At 37.0% G+C, this 18,995-nt stretch overlaps 1 protein-coding gene across 5 annotated transcripts in view; it reads left to right on the forward strand.

Moving 5' to 3' along the window:
- The window catches only part of apc (APC regulator of WNT signaling pathway), a 187,278-nt gene that overhangs the window by 88,154 nt on the left and 80,129 nt on the right, over positions 1–18,995 (forward strand). The window contains exon 1 of one of the 5 annotated variants that reach the window (XM_039759430.1): positions 6,307–6,321. The exons of the other annotated variants lie outside the window; for them this stretch is intronic. The gene's annotated coding sequence lies outside the window, so the exon portion shown is untranslated. Of the gene's footprint in view, positions 1–6,306; positions 6,322–18,995 lie in introns of those variants that run through there. 5 annotated transcript variants of the gene reach the window in all.

The following is an 18,995-nucleotide window of genomic DNA, read 5'->3' on the forward strand; positions in this document are numbered from 1 at the left end:
CTGAGCATACATTTACATAGTCGAATTTCAAAAATGGGGTTTATCTCGCATGCATTTATTCGTTTACAAAAAAAAAAAATTAACTGCTGATGATGTAGATTGTTTTGTCTGTGCTGAAATTCCAAACAGAGAAACCAATCCTGAATTATGGTACAAAGTCATTAAACACACGTCTCACGGACCTCATTTAAAAGATTTAGAATGTTGGGACTCGAAAGAAAAAAAGTGTTTAAAAAAAATTTCCAAAAGCTTTCATTCAAACAACAGATATGACTAAGGCTGGCTTTTCAGATTATCGGCGAAGAGATAATCGTCACGAACAACACACTTATCACGGAAAGAAAGATGGAAAAATTGAGATGATTGATAATTCAGTGATTGTACCATATAACCTGTATTTGCTAAAAAGATTCGATTGTCATATTAATGTCTAGTATTGTGCATCAGTGTATTAAGTATATCTACAAGTACATTCATAAAGGGCACGATAGAGTATGCGTAACTTTATCAAAAGAACAAGCACAGGACGAAGTTCAAGCATATTTAGATACTCGATACGTTAGTGCAATAGAAAGCGGGTGGCATTTAATGGAATTACCAATGTACGGTCGAAGTCATTCTGTAGAATTATTTCCAATTCATTTACCAACACAGAATATGGTTCAATTTAAAGAAGGCGAAGAAGCAGATGCTTTACAAGTAGCAAAAACAAAATATTGGCTTATTTCGAACTAAATAAAGAAGACATAAATGCAAAGGCATATGCGTATGCGCAAATTCCTCAACATTGCACATGGCAAAAACAAAAAAGAATATGGCATCCAAGAAAAATTAATTGCAAAATTGTTGCACGATTAAATATTGTATCACCAAAAGATAGCGAACGCTTTCATTTAAAATTGTTACGAGAATCGAAAGGAGCAACGTCGGATAGAGATGTTCTAACTATAGATGGAAATACGTACGGTACCTTTCAGGAAGCGGCTTGAGCAGCTGGATTATGTAAATCGGACGACTATATGTATGAAATGATGCCTGACAAATTAAGACACTTCTTCGTATACTTAATTATGACAGGGGGAGTTGTTGCTATCAGAGGTAAAGAAAGAGATAAAAGCAGATGAAGATGATATAACAGTGGAAAACCATAGAAAAATATACCAGGAAATGTACTCACAATTAAACGATTATCAAAGATCCATTTTTGACACAATTCAAAAAAGTGTCCTTGGAAAAATTAAACCGCGATTATTCTTCATAGATGGCCAGGTGGAACAGGGAAAACATTTTTGTATAAATATTTACTCCATTATTGTAAATGGCTATTCAGAAACATTACATCAATAGCATGGACAGGTGATAGCAGCAATTCTTCTTCCATACGGTAAAACAGCTCACAAAACATTTAACTTACCTTTTAAATATCACAGACAAAAATGTTACATTGATCTGGGGGTTGGCGAGCGAAGCGAGCAGGGTGCATAGTCCCCTAGTTTTCAAAGATTTTGACTGCAAAAACATTTACTGGCCAGGAAGAAGATCAGACAGTCTGTTTAGGCCACTGTTCCTTGGCTCTTTCCACTTTTGTAGTGAACAGAGAGGATCCTGAATACTACTACACAGTCATAGACACAGCTGCTGAAATTAACTTGTGTCTCAGTCAAACTGTGGGTTTGTAGGTAAGAAATATCCATATTCACAATCCTGGCCACTTTGCTTCTAGTCTACATCACTGAATGTGTGTGTGAAATCTGTCAATGTGGGCACGTTATGGCCCATACAGCATTTCACATGATTTAGTCAGTGTGAGACCTGGATTCCATTGGAACTAGAGCCAGCTATGATTGCTGCAGCCTGCTTTTTTGTTGTAGCAGATGTTGAGAACGCGTGTCTTCTGCCTGTTCTGCAATTAAGGATTTTGTTGTTTGATTGTTGTTTGTCTCTCTTTAAACCATTTAATCATTAGCTCAAAACCAACTTGCCACCATGCTAAAGTTATGTAGAATAGGATTAAGAAATAATAATAAAAAGTAATGTTTGTTACATTACAACACGGGGGGTGAGGTGGGGTTACAGTTTTAGGTTATTATAAAGCAGTATTATCAAATGCATGGCAATGGCCCTGAAATGCAAGCATCACGAAATTACGAGAGGCAGCAAATGAAAAATACGTGAAGTTGCACCAAATTATGAAGTATAAAATACATTCAAATGTAGAGTATAAGAATAATAATTGCTGATTTGGGAAAAGAATTGTCAATCACCTCTGAATGGAGGTTTGTTACTCTGGAGACAAAGAGATTGTGAGTTTATTTTGGCTTGCTTTTATTTTAAATGTGTTTATGAAATGAATGTAAATTTTGTTATATTACTGATGGTTGGAAGGAGGCGAAGCAAGGCAGAGATCATCTCTGGAATGAAAATTATCACAGGAGTTTTAACAATTTTAACTTGCATCTGGCCTGTTTGTGTGTGTCACCTATTGTTTCCATTCCTGTGTTTTATGGACACTAGTTCTTGTGTGCATGTTTGCTTTAACAAAACAAAGAAAAATAGGACAGTTTCTCCACATGCTTATCAAATGAGAGAATCTGTAGTTGGCCTACAGTATTGACTACCTCTGTCGATATATAGTAATTGATAAGAGTAAGGAGATCTTAACAGATTAAAATTGGTCAAAGGTTTTATTGTTTGGAAGACATCCTATTGAAATTTTTTTTCTCTGTATTCATGATTGTACTCTAATAACTAGTAAGCACTATTTTGGCTCATTGCAACTCTGTACTTAATGCAAGTTTGAAAAATGAATTAATGGATACATTTCTTTACAATGTATACCCCTGCAACTTTAACATTTATTATTTCAATGTGTACAGTTGGATATTTTAAACATAAATTTAACCTATTTTAATATGAAATTGTTGAAATTGGTTCTCCACCTAACACAAAAGTTACTGACTAACTTCTTAAGTTCTTTTCTTAATAGTGGATAGGAAGAAATGTCCCACCCAGCTATATTGCTGTAACTTGTGACCTCTTCCTTGTCTCAATGTCTGTATTATACCCTGCATATTAAACCCTAGTGACTGTAAAGGCAAGCTGGTTGCTGACAGGGCGTCTGTTTATTTTCACTTCTTTACTCCAGCACAGTTTACAACTAATCGAAGGCTTCTCAAACTCGATCCCTTAAGGGATCACAGTTAGACAAAGAATGACCAGTCTTAACTTGGCTCACTAGTAGTAATTGGACAGACACATTGGTTTAAGCTTTCACTTAAAATTATATTTACTTGTATCAAAACAAATAGCAGCAAGCATAAGAAATATAAGCAAACATACAAGTCTGGTTTGGTTAATACAGTCTTCATTGAGATTGTTCAGGTGGCCTGGTGCCCTAGTTACATAGTATACAGTATGTCATTAATTGAAATATGACAAGAAAATATTTCTTGCCAGAGACAAAAGTTTCTGGGAATGAGTCTGGCAGCTAAAGAACAGCATAATAAAAATTAAAGTGTCTGTTTTAGCTAAGAAATATTCCACTCAGTGTCTTTTTTTTTTTAAACCAGGCAGGAGCTGAGCTTTTTACAGAAATGTCAGAAAAAGTTGTGAAATGAGAAAAAGCTCCATTTTAACAACAGACAGCAACTGATTTTTCTTTCTTTCCTAGATAAGCACACACATACCTGGCTTTCTTTCTGGTAGCAGGGAGGACAGTTTCTCAAAACAGAGAAAATGGTAGTAAGAGATTATCAAGGCCAAGGCCAGTTCCCATAGGAATGAAAAGCTACTCAATGCTGCAAAAATTGGCTATTCAAAACATTCTAAAGTACTCCTCCTTTACTTTCTAACTGTGTAAAATACCTTAAATCCGACTTTGTCTTTCAGATTTCCCAGAATGTAATTCGTTCCAGGTTAGCACAAGAAGTCTTTCAGGCTTAATTCTCTTACTTGAAATCTGTCAGCTGTAAAGATTAGACTACCATACCGACAATGTCTAAACATTTGTGTTTATAAACATTGAACAGGTGAATATCATAAATTACCACCAAGACCAGCTACTTAGTACTTGAAGTCCTATATTTCTGTATATTTCAATTCATTTTATATATGAGAGTGCCCTCTTAAATTATTTTTTACTTTTAGTCTCACTGCCAAGTTGATTATGTACCTGACACAAGGTTCTTGCGGCCCTCTTTTGAAACTGTATTTTTATTGACTTGGAATATTGATTAAAATTTGATTGTGTTAACAGCACAGTATATAGTTAGTTTTTAAGTTTGAAGATGTTAAATATTCAGTACATGTCTGCTTATATATGGAAACGAAACAACTGATTTTTTTTTTTTTTTATAGTGGAAGATGCCTGTTAAACTTTAGAAATCTCAGGGCTGCATCTGTAAAATTCATTAGTGAAAATACAAGTCTTTTTGAACTTACTGTATGTAATAAACCCAAGGTCATCTTTTGGCTTACTGTGACATGCTTAATTAGCTTATCCTTCCTGTAATTGTCTAAAATAATTTTTGCAGGTCTCTGACTATTTCCTTTTTGGCCAGTGCTGCAAATATGTTCAGGGGATGGTGGGGATGGGAGTGAACACTTTACATACTTTTTATAGTTTGAAATTCATTTTTACAGATTTGCACCAGGCACTCTAAGTATTATCTAGCAGTATATATCCTTTCATTGTTGTTTGTTTTTCTGTGGTTTCCACGTGTTAAGTACTTGATTTACTTGCTTTATGGTTTGCAAATCTTATGTAAATTAACAAAAGTTATTTTTATTCTTGCATGTAAGTTCATGTTTATGCTTATGTTTTCTTTGTAGCTTGGAGACCTTTTCCTTTTTTAGATACTTGAGTGCAAGTAGTTAACATGATAAAAAAACAGCTAATTGAGCCAAATCTTAATTATTCATTGATAAAGCGGCAGAGATCAATGTGAACTGGCTTGGTTAAAGGAATTCTGCTGTCTTGACAGTTTTTGCTTTTGCTTTTGTTGGTTGTCAGACGTGTGTCATAGTAAAGCTGATACTTGATATAATAAAGATGTTTAGGGACAAAGCAGCTTATTGATTTAATACTGCTGGATTATATTGATTTTCCTTTGAGTGTCCTCATGCAAATAGTTTCTAAAACGTTTTTTTAATATCTTTTTATAATTTCATTGAACTTTTAGTGTAATTTGACTTATGAGTAAATTCTAACAAATAAAATTGAGTTTTGCTGTTTGGAAAAAAATTCTTTGTTTATACAGACATTAGTTTTATTAGACATTTTTTCATCAAAGCAGTCTCACTTTGTTTAATAAAAGGTAATTGTGATTTAAATACCTTAGTTCATTTATGCTTCAAACATTGGGGCATTTTTTAATTTGCAGTTTAATTGTAAATTTGTTAAAATCTTTAGATACTATATATAAAAGAATGTTGAGCATTTTTGCTGTCTGAATAATTGTTTTTTATTTCTTGAAAACCTGCACATACAGTAATTTCCAAACCTGTACAAATTAGATAAAGAGTTCTGGATTTAAATCCAGATACTAAGATTAATGTCCACTGTACCCAAGGGCTGTGAAAGCCGTGTCTTATTAGTTAACTGGGAAGCAGCTGCAAGCCCATTGTCTTCCCATTGCATTAGACAGATTTATATTGATTTGGGTGGGATGACATGACATTTCCTGCAAGGCAATCTTGTTTTGGATATCCTCACAACCATTCAGTAAAATCCATTTTCCTTTCTGTAAGGATTGTTGCTTTATCTGACATATATATTTTCATCAGACATAAGTAAATATTTTGGTGAATGACTAGCTAAGATGAACATTTATTTGAACAGGAATTGCCACAGAGGCAAAGGGAGCATTGTCTTAATTGTAAGTATGATGATTATGTGGGGATGGGGGAGAGAACGCCGTCATAATTTATTCCATTTTGTCCTTCTGACTTTGTTTTGCCTGAGAGAAAAGAGAAGGTTAATGTGATGGAGCTTTTGTATATTTCTTTTGAAGTTACTTATGACTGAACATGTTTTCTACATGTAGCACCTTTTAACTAAAAAACTCAAATGAGGGAATTGCAAAATAGCAACTATCAATTGGTTATCTGGATTAGACATAGTAACAAATTAGGATCGAAACTCTTAAGGTCTGCATTCCCATTTCCCATGCCTTGTCTTTTTTTCAGGACATTATGTTGTGCTGTTGTGAACTGGATGTTCAGTATTCTTCTTCTGTAAAGCACGTGGCCTGCTTTTACACATTGAAGAAATGAAGATCTTGCATCTTATAGGCATTAACATTTGTGGAAACAGTAACTCGGGTGTGTGGTGTTTTTTTTTTTAAACATTTTTTTTTTTTAAACATTTTTTTTTCTTATTTTGCATTACCTTCATGTTTCAATTTTTTGAAATTTTTATACATGTTGAAAATAGAATGTTAAGAAATATGTTGCTTAATATATACAAGAAGATCTTTAATTGTATAATGCATAATTTCTAAAAGAACAAGGACTACTAAAAGGCATTTTTTTTGCTTAAGCAGCCTATTACAATTTAAATGGTTGGTTTTAATTATGATAAATAACATTTGTTGATATATTTTTATATCAAAATGGTGGCTCAATATGCTTTACAAAAATAAAAGAAAAAATACAATGAATGAATGATCCTAAAAGAATTGAGCATAAACAGTATTACAGTACAGACAATCACTGGGGTGATGATATATTTTTAAGTCTATCTTTAAGTTGAATTTTTAGTAAGTCAGAACTGGTACATACTATTTTGGGTTAGGATGTGAAACGTTTATCTTTGTATATATTTTATCTTTCTTTGCACTTTCTCAACACAGTGTTATTGACAGCTTGCTCTGACTTAAAATAGCTCCTTTTTTCAAGCCTATGAACTGCTGAAGCCATGCAATAATTGCATGAGCTTCACAAAGTACTGTAGTGTGTGCATTGGTAGGGTACGCTATGGTGTGCGTGACGTAAGTTTCGTCTTAAGTCCTGGCCTGCAAACCCTCATGAGTCCTGTGCATGTCGATTATACTGCTAGACGAGAAAACATCTGCTCATTGAAGGAACAGTTGTCTGAAGTGTTGTTACCTGCATCTACACAATCCAAAATTTAAAGCACACAGTGATAGTCAACATGAGCAAAGGTTAAAGTTTGTATTGGCAGAAATGGAATACAAGTCAAGTTGGGGAGTAGGCACTGGTACGGTTTGTTGCCGCATCCAATACACGACGAAACAACTCAGGATCCCGGTTGGCAACCCCCCAGGCAGACAAGTGGGCCAGGCCCACCCTCCGGAAATGACCCTCTATCTGCTGCAGCCAGGTGTTATGTGGGTGACCCCTTGGCCTGGTCCAGCGACTCTGGTCCCCAACAATGACGATTTTATGAGCCGGATCACCCTTGGGGAAACACGCCACATGGTTGTAGTGCTGTAACTGACACTCCCTCACAATGCAGGTAATGTACCTCATTCGGGACTCCTTGAGCAACTGCTCATTTAACACAAAGTCAAACCAACGGTATCCAAGGATGTTCCGGAGAGACACAGTACCAAAGGAGTCCAGCCTTCGTCTCAGGTCACTGGGTAGCGTCCATATAACAAGACAGGAAGCACCAGGACCCTAAAGACTTTGACCGCAAAGTCAAGATCCGTTGAATTTTTCTTCACCAACAGATTCCCCAGAACTGCTGGACTCCACAACCTTGCCCATCACCCAGTCCATACAAGCATTGAACAGAGTAGGAGCAAGAACAGTTGACTGAAAAGGCAGTTCATTCTTACAGCTGAGGCCCATAGGAAAACAATAGGGTTAGAAATTGCCATAACCAACAGCAGTACTAAATCTTTCGTTATTTCACAGGGTCTCACTTGTTTTCTCACACTTGGAGGATGCTTTAAGGATTCTTTTGATTATTGCTGCTCCTTTGGGCTAATTGTTATACATTCATCTGGCGTTCTTTACACCAGTGTTTCTTAATTTTTTTATGGTCCTGTACACCAGTTTTTCCCCATTTTTAAATTCATCAATGACCAAACTAGCTGCAATTGCAAACTCCATGTTGGTGAAACTCACTCATTTAAAAAATGAAAAAGGGTGAGCATATCCCACTGTGCTACCAGTTGCTTAGGCAACCCACTGTGACCCACTTGCTAGCCAACAAAGGCAATCCGGGACCCACACATGGAACTTGCGCTGAGACCCAGTGGTTGAGAAATGCAGACTGAGACGACCCACTTATGAACCAACAACTGCAACCTTTGATGCACTAGAGGCACAGTGTATGAGAAAGGGTGCCTTACACAGAGCCTGCATGTGGATACCGAGACATGAAGATTAGTTTCTGCTACTCTGTTCACCGGCAGTTGCAGTATGTGTACAGGTGGCCAACACCAGATGCACAGGGCCTCAGTTTTAATGACCGGTACACTTTGACTGACACATAGCAAAATGGCCACTCCCAAATGGTACCTTAATTTCACACATGACCGTATCTACAAGATTGACGTGTAAAGGCAAAGAAAAATTTAGGATGATTCTGTAGCCATGCAGTGAACACTTGAACTGTAAACAAAGAAGGGTGCACAGTCTTTGTGAGTGCCTTCATATGCAGCTGCCTACGCCAGAGTGTAAACTAGCCTTCTTCAGATTGGTAATACAATAGCCTTTTTGCCAGTCCACTTATAAGAATGTGCTCTCTGTCGGATATTTTTAACTTGGGAACTGCTTGTACTGTTGACTCTTAGGCAATATTTAAAATTTTAATACACAATGACAAAACTTCAGAATAACAACTCTGGTTGGTAAAAACTGCTAGAAAGAGACTGCCCAACTCCTATACTCGGGCATTGTACAGTAGATCATCATTACTATGATTCACCATCCTCAAAGATTTAATACTGTAAATAGCACATTTTCATACAAACAATGTAGCTCAAAGTGCTTTACATGATGAAGAAAGAGAAAAAAGAATAAATAATTAAAATTAGGGAACACTTATTAACACAATAAAAATAAGGTCTGATGGCCAGGGAGGACAGAAAAAAACAAAAAAACTCCAGACGGCTAAAGAAAAAAAAAAAAATCTGCAGGGGTTCCATGACACGAGACCGCCCAGCCCCCTCTAGGCATTCTGCTCAACATAAGTGAATGAATCACTTCTTTATAACATTAAAGGTTGCCGAGTAGTTTTGCTAGGTGGCACTGGTATAGAACACTGTCATAAACTGGTAAAGAGAAAATTAAGTCCTGATTAGTGACTGGATAAATTGTCAACAATTAAGTCTGTTTTGTAGTTGTACTCTATAAAAGACAACCACATCCACTGTTGTGAACAGATGCAAAACTAAAATATAAATACAGTGGTGTGAAAAACTATTTGCCCCATTCCTGATTTCTTATTCTTTTGCATGTTTGTCACACAAAATGTTTCTGGTCATCAAACACATTTAACCATTAGTCAAATATAACACAAGTAAACACAAAAAGCTGTTTTTAAATGATGGTTTTTATTATTTAGGGAAAAAAAAATCCAAACCTACATGGCCCTGTGTGAAAAAGTAATTGCCCGCTGAACCTAATAACTGGTTGGGCCACCCTTAGCAGCAATAACTGCAATCAAGAGTTTGCGATAACTTGCAATGAGTCTTTTACAGCGCTCTGGAGGAATTTTGGCCCACTCATCTTTGCAGAATTGTTCTAATTCAGCTTTATTTGAGGGTTTTCTAGCATGAATCGCCTTTTTAAGGTCATGCCATAGCATCTCAATTGGATTCAGGTCAGGACTTTGACTAGGCCACTCCAAAGTCTTCATTTTGTTTTTCTTCAGCCATTCAGAGGTGGATTTGCTGTGTTTTGGGTCATTGTCCTGTTGCAGCACCCAAGATCGCTTCAGCTTGAGTTGACGAACAGATGGCCGGACATTCTCCGTCAGGATTTTTTGGTAGACAGTAGAATTCATGGTTCCATCTATCACAGCAAGCCTTCCAGGTCCTGAAGCAGCAAAACAACCCCAGACCATCACACTACCACCACCATATTTTACTGTTGGTATGATGTTCTTTTTCTGAAATGCTGTGTTCCTTTTACGCCAGATGTAACGGGACATTTGCCTTCCAAAAAGTTTGACTTTTGTCTCATCAGTCCACAAGGTATTTTCCCAAAAGTCTTGGCAATCATTGAGGTGTTTCTTAGCAAAATTGAGACGGGCCCTAATGTTCTTTTGCTTAACAGTGGTTTGCGTCTTGGAAATCTGCCATGCAGGCCGTTTTTGCCTAGTCTCTTTCTTATGGTGGAGTCGTGAACACTGACCTTAATTGAGGCAAGTGAGGCCTGCAGTTCTTTTAGACGTTGTCCTGGGGTCTTTGTGACCTCTCGGATGAGTCGCCTCTGCGCTCTTGGGGTAATTTTTGTCGGCCGCCCTCTCCTGGGAAGGTTCACCACTGTTCCATGTTTTGCCATTTGTGGATAATGGCTCTCACTGTGGTTCGCTGGAGTCCCAAAGCTTTAGAAATGGCTTTATAACCTTTACCAGACTGATAGATCTCAATTACTTCTGTTCTCATTTGTTCCTGAATTTCTTTGGATCTTGGCATGATGTCTAGCTTTTGAGGTGCTTTTGGTCTACTTCTCTGTGTCAGGCAGCTCCTATTTAAGTGATTTCTTGATTGAAACAGGTGTGGCAGTAATCAGTCCTGGGGGTGGCTACGGAAATTGAACTCAGGTGTGATACACCGCAGTTAGGTTATTATTTAACAAGAGGGCAATTACTTTTTCACACAGGGCCATGTAGATTTGGATTTTTTTCTCCCTAAATAAAAACCATCATTTTAAAAACTGCATTTTGTGTTTACTTGTGTTATATTTGACTAATGTTTAAATGTGTTTGATGATCGGAAACATTTTGTGTGACAAACATGCAAAAGAATAAGAAATCAGGAATGGGGCAAATAGTTTTTCACACCACTGTATAATATGAAATATATTAAATAATCAAGAACATAAACAGAGCATAACTTGCAGCCTGATCTGACTCTAAGTAACAGCGCCAGCATAAAATCACACCCGATCTGATGCTGTTCGTTTTCAAGTAATATTGCATTAGTGCGCTGATGTTTTCTGATTAATTTTATACCCGATGTCCCATATATTTGTCTTTCTTTTTTTTCTCCGTGCTGCGTCGACATTGTGCACCAGAAGGCGTGAGCTCATTCAGTGTAGCAGGAAGATTCAATAAAACTGAATAAAAAAAAAGTAAAGTACAGTACAGTGATCCCTTGCTATATTGCGCTTCGACTTTCGCGGCTTCACTCCATCGCGGATTTTAAATGTAAGCATATCTAAATATATATCAGGGATTTTTCGCTGGTTCGTGGATTTCTGCGGACAATGGGTCTTTTAATTTAAAGTACATGCTTCCTCAGTTTGTTTGCCCAGTTCATTTCATACAAGGCACGCTATTCGCGGATGGCTTAGGAGCTACCCAATCAGAGCATGTATTATGTATTAAATAAAACTCAATGATATACGATGTGCTTCCTGAGCGGTGCTTGATTTTTTGCTTTTCTCGGTCTCTCACTCTCTCTGACATGCTCTGCGCCTGACGGAGTGGGTGTGAGCAGTGGGGCTGTTTGCCTAGAAGATATGGACGCTACTCTAAAAAATGCTGAAAGATTACCTTCACATTGCTCCCTTCTTTGCTGCTGCTTTATCGCGGTGCGCATACTTAAAAGCCCAACAACACGTATTGATTTTTTGCTTTTATGTCACTCTCTCTCTCTCTCTCTCTCTCCCCCTGACGGCGCTCCTTTGAAGAGAAGATATGTTTGCATTCTTTTAATTGTGAGAAAGAACTGCCATCTCTGTCTTGTCATGGAGCACATTTTAAACTTTTGACTAAAGGGTATTATTTCATGTCTAGAGGGCTCTAATAATGTTAACAGTGTGGGAGAGTTTATAAGGGCTTAAAATTTATAAAAATAACCATACAAACATATGGTTTCTACTTCGTGGATTTTCACCTATCGCGGGGGGTTCTGGAACGCAACACCTGCGATCGAGAAGGGATTACTGTACTATAAATGTACAAGGTCTGTTACAGACACAAACCAAATGTATGTGTTTTACTGTATAATATTAACAATAAGAGCAGCTCACTACTGAAAACGGCAAATATAGGAGGCAGTGGGAATCGATCAGGTTGCCCCTTGATTACAAGTCAGCAAATCTTACCGCTACGCCACGGAAGCTGTTGAATTGTCCTTGAACCTTTTGTGAAAGTGTTTATTTGATCTTTGGACTTCAGGCTTCACACATTCTATAGTTTATGCCTACATTTTGTAACATTTATTACTAAAATATGAAAAAGTTTCTGTTTTAACAATGTGTTTACACAGATTACTGTAGAAACGGAGCACACATGAAATGCATGTGTTCCAAATAACAATATTATTTCCACTCTAAAACTCCAGCAGTTCACTCACTCCCAGATAATCCAACCAGGCACGAGCTGGGAGAATTTTGTGAACTTTCTGCGATGGTGGGGGGATGGAATAGCTGGCTGCTTGTCTTAATCGGCACATTTACAGGACACAGACGCTGATGGAGAAGTGCGAACGGATTTAAGGTGAGTCGGATTTACGAGTTTTCTCGTAGGCTCTGGTAATTCTAGTGTTGAAAAACAGGCTATTCCAAAATAAGGTTAAGGTATAAATGTCATTTAAACAACAAAGCTGTTAACCAGTCAGTGACCAGGGGCCTCATGCATAACGCCGTGCATAGAATTCGCACTATAACATGACGTAAGCACAAAAGCCGAAATGTGCTTACGCACAGAAAAATCCAGATGCAGGAATCTGTGCGTACTCCAACTTCCACATTCTTCCGCTACATAAATCCCGGTCAGCTTGAAAAGTAACACACGTGCACGCACCTTATGTCCCGCCCCAACTCCTCCCAGAATAACACCTCTTTGAATATGCAAATCAATATAAATCACCCTTAAGCTCAGCCTTCTATGCAAAGACAATGAGAAAAGCACGGGGGAAAATATAAAGATTTCACCGAATACCAAGTGGAGGCAAAGGAAAAACATACTATTTGTTTAATTAAACCGTGGTATAATCAACAAAAGGAAGTTGATCGAGTGACATAGCGTGTTGAAGAAACTTGAAAGCTCAGATATCAAAGTCGCCATGAAAAGGCGAGTCTTAGCCCACCGTCTGAGTGTCATATGAAAGCTTATTAGGGTACAGATAAAAAAAAAAATAGGCACACAGTGGGGGAAAAAAGCATGAAATGTCAACTTCAATCTCGAAATTTCCACTTTTGTCAAGTAGAACATCATAAACGTCACCTTTTAAAATTGTTTAACCAGTTTCTCAAATCACATCCTAATTAAAGTAGCACGTTAAATGCTTTGTTTTGTATGTGTTCTATGTGTGTGAATCACTACTTGCTTCTTAAACCGGCTCTCTTCCTCCGACTGGACACAGAATCCATTACATTTGTGATATTACAGCTCTCTGAATAACTGAAATACTGAGATGTATACGTGATATAATTTTCATGGTAATAGGAGTTAAAGCACGTTATTAAACATGGGTTTCACAGCGCAGTGATTGTGTGCGACCTTCGATGAAATAATTTATTGCAGCATTACTCATGGGTGGCTCTAAGCTTTTAGCGGCCCTGGGCAGAGAAAGAATCGGTGGCTCCTTCGCCCACCAATGTCAATATGGTATCTTATTCACGGTGGATGGCCGCGTCCGTTGCGGACACTGCATAGCCGCTTCGTGCTCATGACACAAGCATTTAACTTTTGTTGCAATTTGCAGCTGCGTTTTTAGCTGTGTCACTATTTTCTCTTTCTGTTTTATATTCAATATATATTGGCATGGCCGCCCCTGCAGTCCTTGCTTTTCTTTCTCCAAGTAACCGACTGCCACACAATCAGCTCTGTAATAGATGTTAAACCATCTGTAAGCTTAGAGAATATTGAACTATCTTCGTAGTACATGTTTAATTATTCTATCCTTCACGCCAGTCCCAGTGAAGAATATAGATTATTTAAATGAAGTTAAAGTTTTATCTGTATAATAAACATTTTGCTACATTTCATCTTACAAATGATATTGTCCTCATATGTAAATACGCGCTTTATAAAGTGGCGCAGGTTGTGCAATATTATAACTGTAGTGCAAGTTTACAGTGTGGTGATTGTACTTTTAAGTACAAACAGTTCTACAAGGAGCAATTGATTGAGTGCGTTTTATAGTTCTTGGGATGAAACTGTTTCTGAACCGTGAGGTCCATACTGGAAAGGCTTTGAAACGTTTTGCCGTGGCTGAGGTACCGTGTGCTCGATTCTGTATCCCAACAATTCTCTTTCCGATCAGCTGCTGCTGTGATTCATACTCGGATACAGTTATATAAATACTCCGAGTGGTGCAGTGAGAGTAATATGGAAAAAGATGATCTGCTGTGGCAACCCTTAAAGAGAGAGCAGCTGAAAGAAGAAGGTGCAGTGAGAGTAACAACGCTAAAGCAGTTATGGTATTTGGAATACTATGGCTATTCCCTGGACCATTATATTGTTACAAGTTAATTACAATCAGATACATTACACTAATAAACAATATGCAGTTAGTTTCAGTGTATTTATAAAGCCGCGTCAGGAAAATAAGGAGTAACCACACAGGAACAGTAGCACTGCTTTGACACTGGGTGCCGCTAGTCTGCAAAACCGAGCGGAGAACTTGCGTACGACAAGGTATGAGGTACCGTGGAAAAGTGCGTGGCTTTACGCCAAGTGTAGGTTTTATACATCGTGAGTTGACCGTGGAAATGTTCTTACGCAACATTTCTGTGCATACGCACCATTTATACATGAGGCCCCAGGATGTTATCATGACTTTATTGAGGTGTTACCAGGCTAGCACTGGTTCCACATGCAAAGCAGGAACCAACCGTTCTGAGCAATTTGATATCACACTTGGGGAAACCTTCTGGAAACAAATGTGTTGAAAAATGATTAGAAACAATACTCTCTTCACCCTGGATGCTAGTGGAAGACTAAATAGCAGCTGTAGGAGGATTTTTTTTGTCATGGTATCAAGTGAGTTTGTTGGAAACAAGACATTGTGCAGCAGAATGGCGAAAGAAAAACCACTGCAGCTGTCATGGAACTGCATTATATACTTCATGTTTAATTGATACTGCACTTTTTGAAACTCCAGCCTCTCCTTTTTTTTTTTTTTTTAATAGTATATTGAGTTTTGAAGCTGGAAGGATAGAATGTAGGTAGGTTCTTTTGGGACTGGTATGTTCAGTCATTTACAACTTTATACTTCAGCAGTGACTTATATACCATCTTAGGGTGCATAGTTTAATATATGTAGGTAGGTGCCTACCAATATGATGATTTTATTTTTGTTTTATGAAAACCTAGCATTGTCTAGATCGCTGTTTCATGAACTGTGTCCAGTAGAACCCAAGGGTTACACAAAAAATGACTGGGGTTTGTGAAGCCGTCAGTCATAATTTGCATCAGCTGTAGCTATTTGGTAAATTAGCTGCAGTTAATGAATATCCTGAATTTGATGCACCACTGATCTCTTGCCACACTGATCTGAGCTTGCCCAAACCAGAAAGCAGAGATTTCACTATCTGTCTAGTTTATAAATGTGCCTGTTCTTTGATGCATGCAGTGTCAAATTAGTCTCTGGCATCTAGTTGTGCATATTAACTATGCTGAATTATTGAATTTCTTTTTAAATATTGTTACCAACATGAGTAAACAACTCAAGTTGGATTTTTTTTTTTATTACATGCAGATGTTTGCAAGTTTTGTGAAGTCACAATTTTATAAAGTATGTGATGACCTTTGAATGAATTATATTCTTAACAAGTTTAACCTAACACTTCAGGAAACACTTAAAACAGTGCTTGACATTTACAGTAAAATAGAGGACCCAAATATATGCTCTAGAGAGGAGAGGAATGAAGGTCAGTAGTAAGAAGACAGAATACATGTGTGTGAATGAGAGGGAGGTCAGTGGAATGGTGAGGATGCAGGGAGTAGAGTTGGCAAAGGTGGATGAGTTAAAATACTTGGCATCAACAGTACGGAGTAACTGGAATTGTTAAAGAGAGGTGAAAAAGAGTGCAGGCATGGGGGAATGTGTGGAGAAGAGTGTCGGGAGTAATTTGTGACAGACAAGTAGCAAGAGTGAAAGGGAATGTCTAAAGGACGGTATTGTGATGAGCTATGTTATATGGGTTTGAGAGGGTGGCACTGACCGAAAACGAGACAGAGCTTGAGGTGGAAGAGTTAAAGATGCAAAGATTTACATTGGGTATGATGAGGATGGATAAGATTAGGAACGATTACCTTAGAGGGTCAGCTCAGTTTGGACGGTTTGCCAACCGTCAAAGAGGCGCGATTGTGTTGGTTTGGACATGTGCAAAGGAGAGATGCTTGGTTTATTGGGAGAAGGATGCCAAGGATGGAGTTGCCAGATATTAGGAAAAGAGGAAGGCCTAAGAGGAGGTTTATGGATGTGGTGAGAGAGGACACGCAGATCATGCTGGATGGATGGATCAGAGCAAGATGTAGAGGACAGGAAGATATGGAAAAAGATGATCTGCTGTGGCAAACCCTAACCGGAGCAGCCAAAAGAAGAGGAGGACCCAAAGAAGAAAATGAAAATTTAGATATTAACCAAAAAAAAAAAAAATACTTCAAAACTTAATTGACCAAATGCAAGAGGCATTAAAGGGAAATTAAGATTACTGTTTTAACCAACTAAAATGTATTCTGATAAATCATTTACAAAATATCATTAGTTAAATTTGTAGACTATTTTCCTATAAGTCAGGACTCAAAGTATTTCTCTACTTCTCTAGAGTCCTTTCATCTCGGTGAACAAGTAAATAATGACATATCTATGAATGAAAATATGTTGATTGATCTTTCAGATGTTATGTCAAACAATTATTCATAAATTTTAGGTAAACATTTATTAGAGAATGTGGAGTAAGCATTTAAGATTCTACTCAAGTTTGCTTCTGCATGCTTTTGTGAAAGTACATTTTTTTTTTAATTGTCATTGAAACAAGAAAACAATATCAAAAACGGCTAAATATGACATCCATGTTAAGGCTACTTTTAACATGCCTTAAACCAGATATTGATTTGCATCATGCTATGGCAGCACAACTTTCCATTCACATTTATCTTCCCTGTAACATGAAAGTTTTTATTATTGCATCTTTTTGCGTACATATATACTGTATATGTATATACTGTGTTTACAAATGTTTTACTGTTAATTTTTAACATAACTGATTATTTTCTAATTTCATTTATTTAATTTTCATAGTGGTCCCACAGATTACATTTTTGGTGTGATTCACAGCCCCAAAAAGTTTAAGAAACACTGCTTTGATTCCACTTAATATCATAATATTTATCTTCAGATATGCTCATCCCCTCTCCTTACATCCTTAAAAATATCTCGGAAGAACATTGTAAATTTATATCTAATACATTTTTAAAGGCTATCAGATGTACCTATTTTTGTCTTTTTGTGCTGATAGCCTGCAGTCTTTGTAAATATTGTCACAAAATTTTTAAATTATGTATTGTTTCAGAGCTAACACTTCCACAGTTAATGATAGACAGGCACACAAAGCATCTTATTTATTGGATTTAACTGCAGTATAATGTTTATTTTTGTTTGCTTAGATACTGTATATATATCGGTGGTATTCAGTTTTCTTTTACCAGCATATACACAATTTAAACACCAATCTTAGCACTTCATGAGCAAATAATTTGTAAAATTCTGAAACTGATTTTAAATTAGTTATGGAAATAAGTATGATAACTACGATCATTTTTCTCATTTTGTCAATTTAGTTTTCAAATTTGCTTTGGTAGTTACAAACTCTTGCATCCTGTAGTTGGTTCACACTACAGTGTAGAATCCCTGAAGCCTACTTAAAAAATTGTAATGCCATGCCACCTTGAATTCCTTTGCACCTCTTCATCAGTGTCTTTGTTTTGGAAATGTGTCAATCAGCAGTGGCAGCAGGCAGCCTGCTATCCCATCCCCCACTGCGGCAGCTGCAATCCATCACACAGGGATTTAAGGTGGCCTGGCATTACGACTTTTTTTTATAGGCTTCAGGGATTCTATTTTTAAGGAGATTTAGGATAATGAGAGAATAAGACATTTGCAAATTAGTTTCATCTATTAAGGGTGCACCTATTACTGTGTGTTAATTTTAGGTAGAAAAATTACGAAGGTTGTATTTATTTTTTATGTCCATCCTTGTTTTAAGACTGATTCTTCTCCCAGAAACTTTGTATGGAGAGGCTTAAAAGACTGAACTTTCGTAAATGTTGAAATCTTTACTGAAGGTCTGCACTCTGGTGATCAAATGAAGAACAAGAATAAATATAACTTAAAACAGAAAGATCAAGGAATTTGAATGTCTTTTCAAACAGTGGGGAAGCCACTCTGGAAACAAGATTAAAGAATCAACAAAATTACATCTGTTGCATTCATCTAAATGTTACTTACCTTATCAGTTTTTGAAATTATGTAATGACACATCAAAGTAGTGGATTCATGTTATCTGGTGGCAAAGTGTTTTAATATGCTTTTTCACACCCTTGTAACAATTCTGTAGTGTGAAATTATGTTAAGAATCCATTATTTTTAAATTTTATGATTGTAATTAATTTTTTAGAATAACAGTATGTTCTTTGTTCTCTTATATGTTTATTCATGTACTAATCATTGGTGACAAGGCAGAGAACAGCTTGTTGAAGAATGCAGCTTTTTAAACATAGGTCCATCAGGCTATTTTAGAACAGTATTAAAGCATATAAGACATTGGTTTTCCAATGATTTGTAGAGGGTGAGAATTCTTTCAGTTAGGCAAGATAAGTCAAAGTGTGAATTCTGTAG

This window comes from Polypterus senegalus, chromosome 7 (assembly GCF_016835505.1).
Source record: "Polypterus senegalus isolate Bchr_013 chromosome 7, ASM1683550v1, whole genome shotgun sequence".
Taxonomy (NCBI): domain Eukaryota; kingdom Metazoa; phylum Chordata; class Cladistia; order Polypteriformes; family Polypteridae; genus Polypterus; species Polypterus senegalus.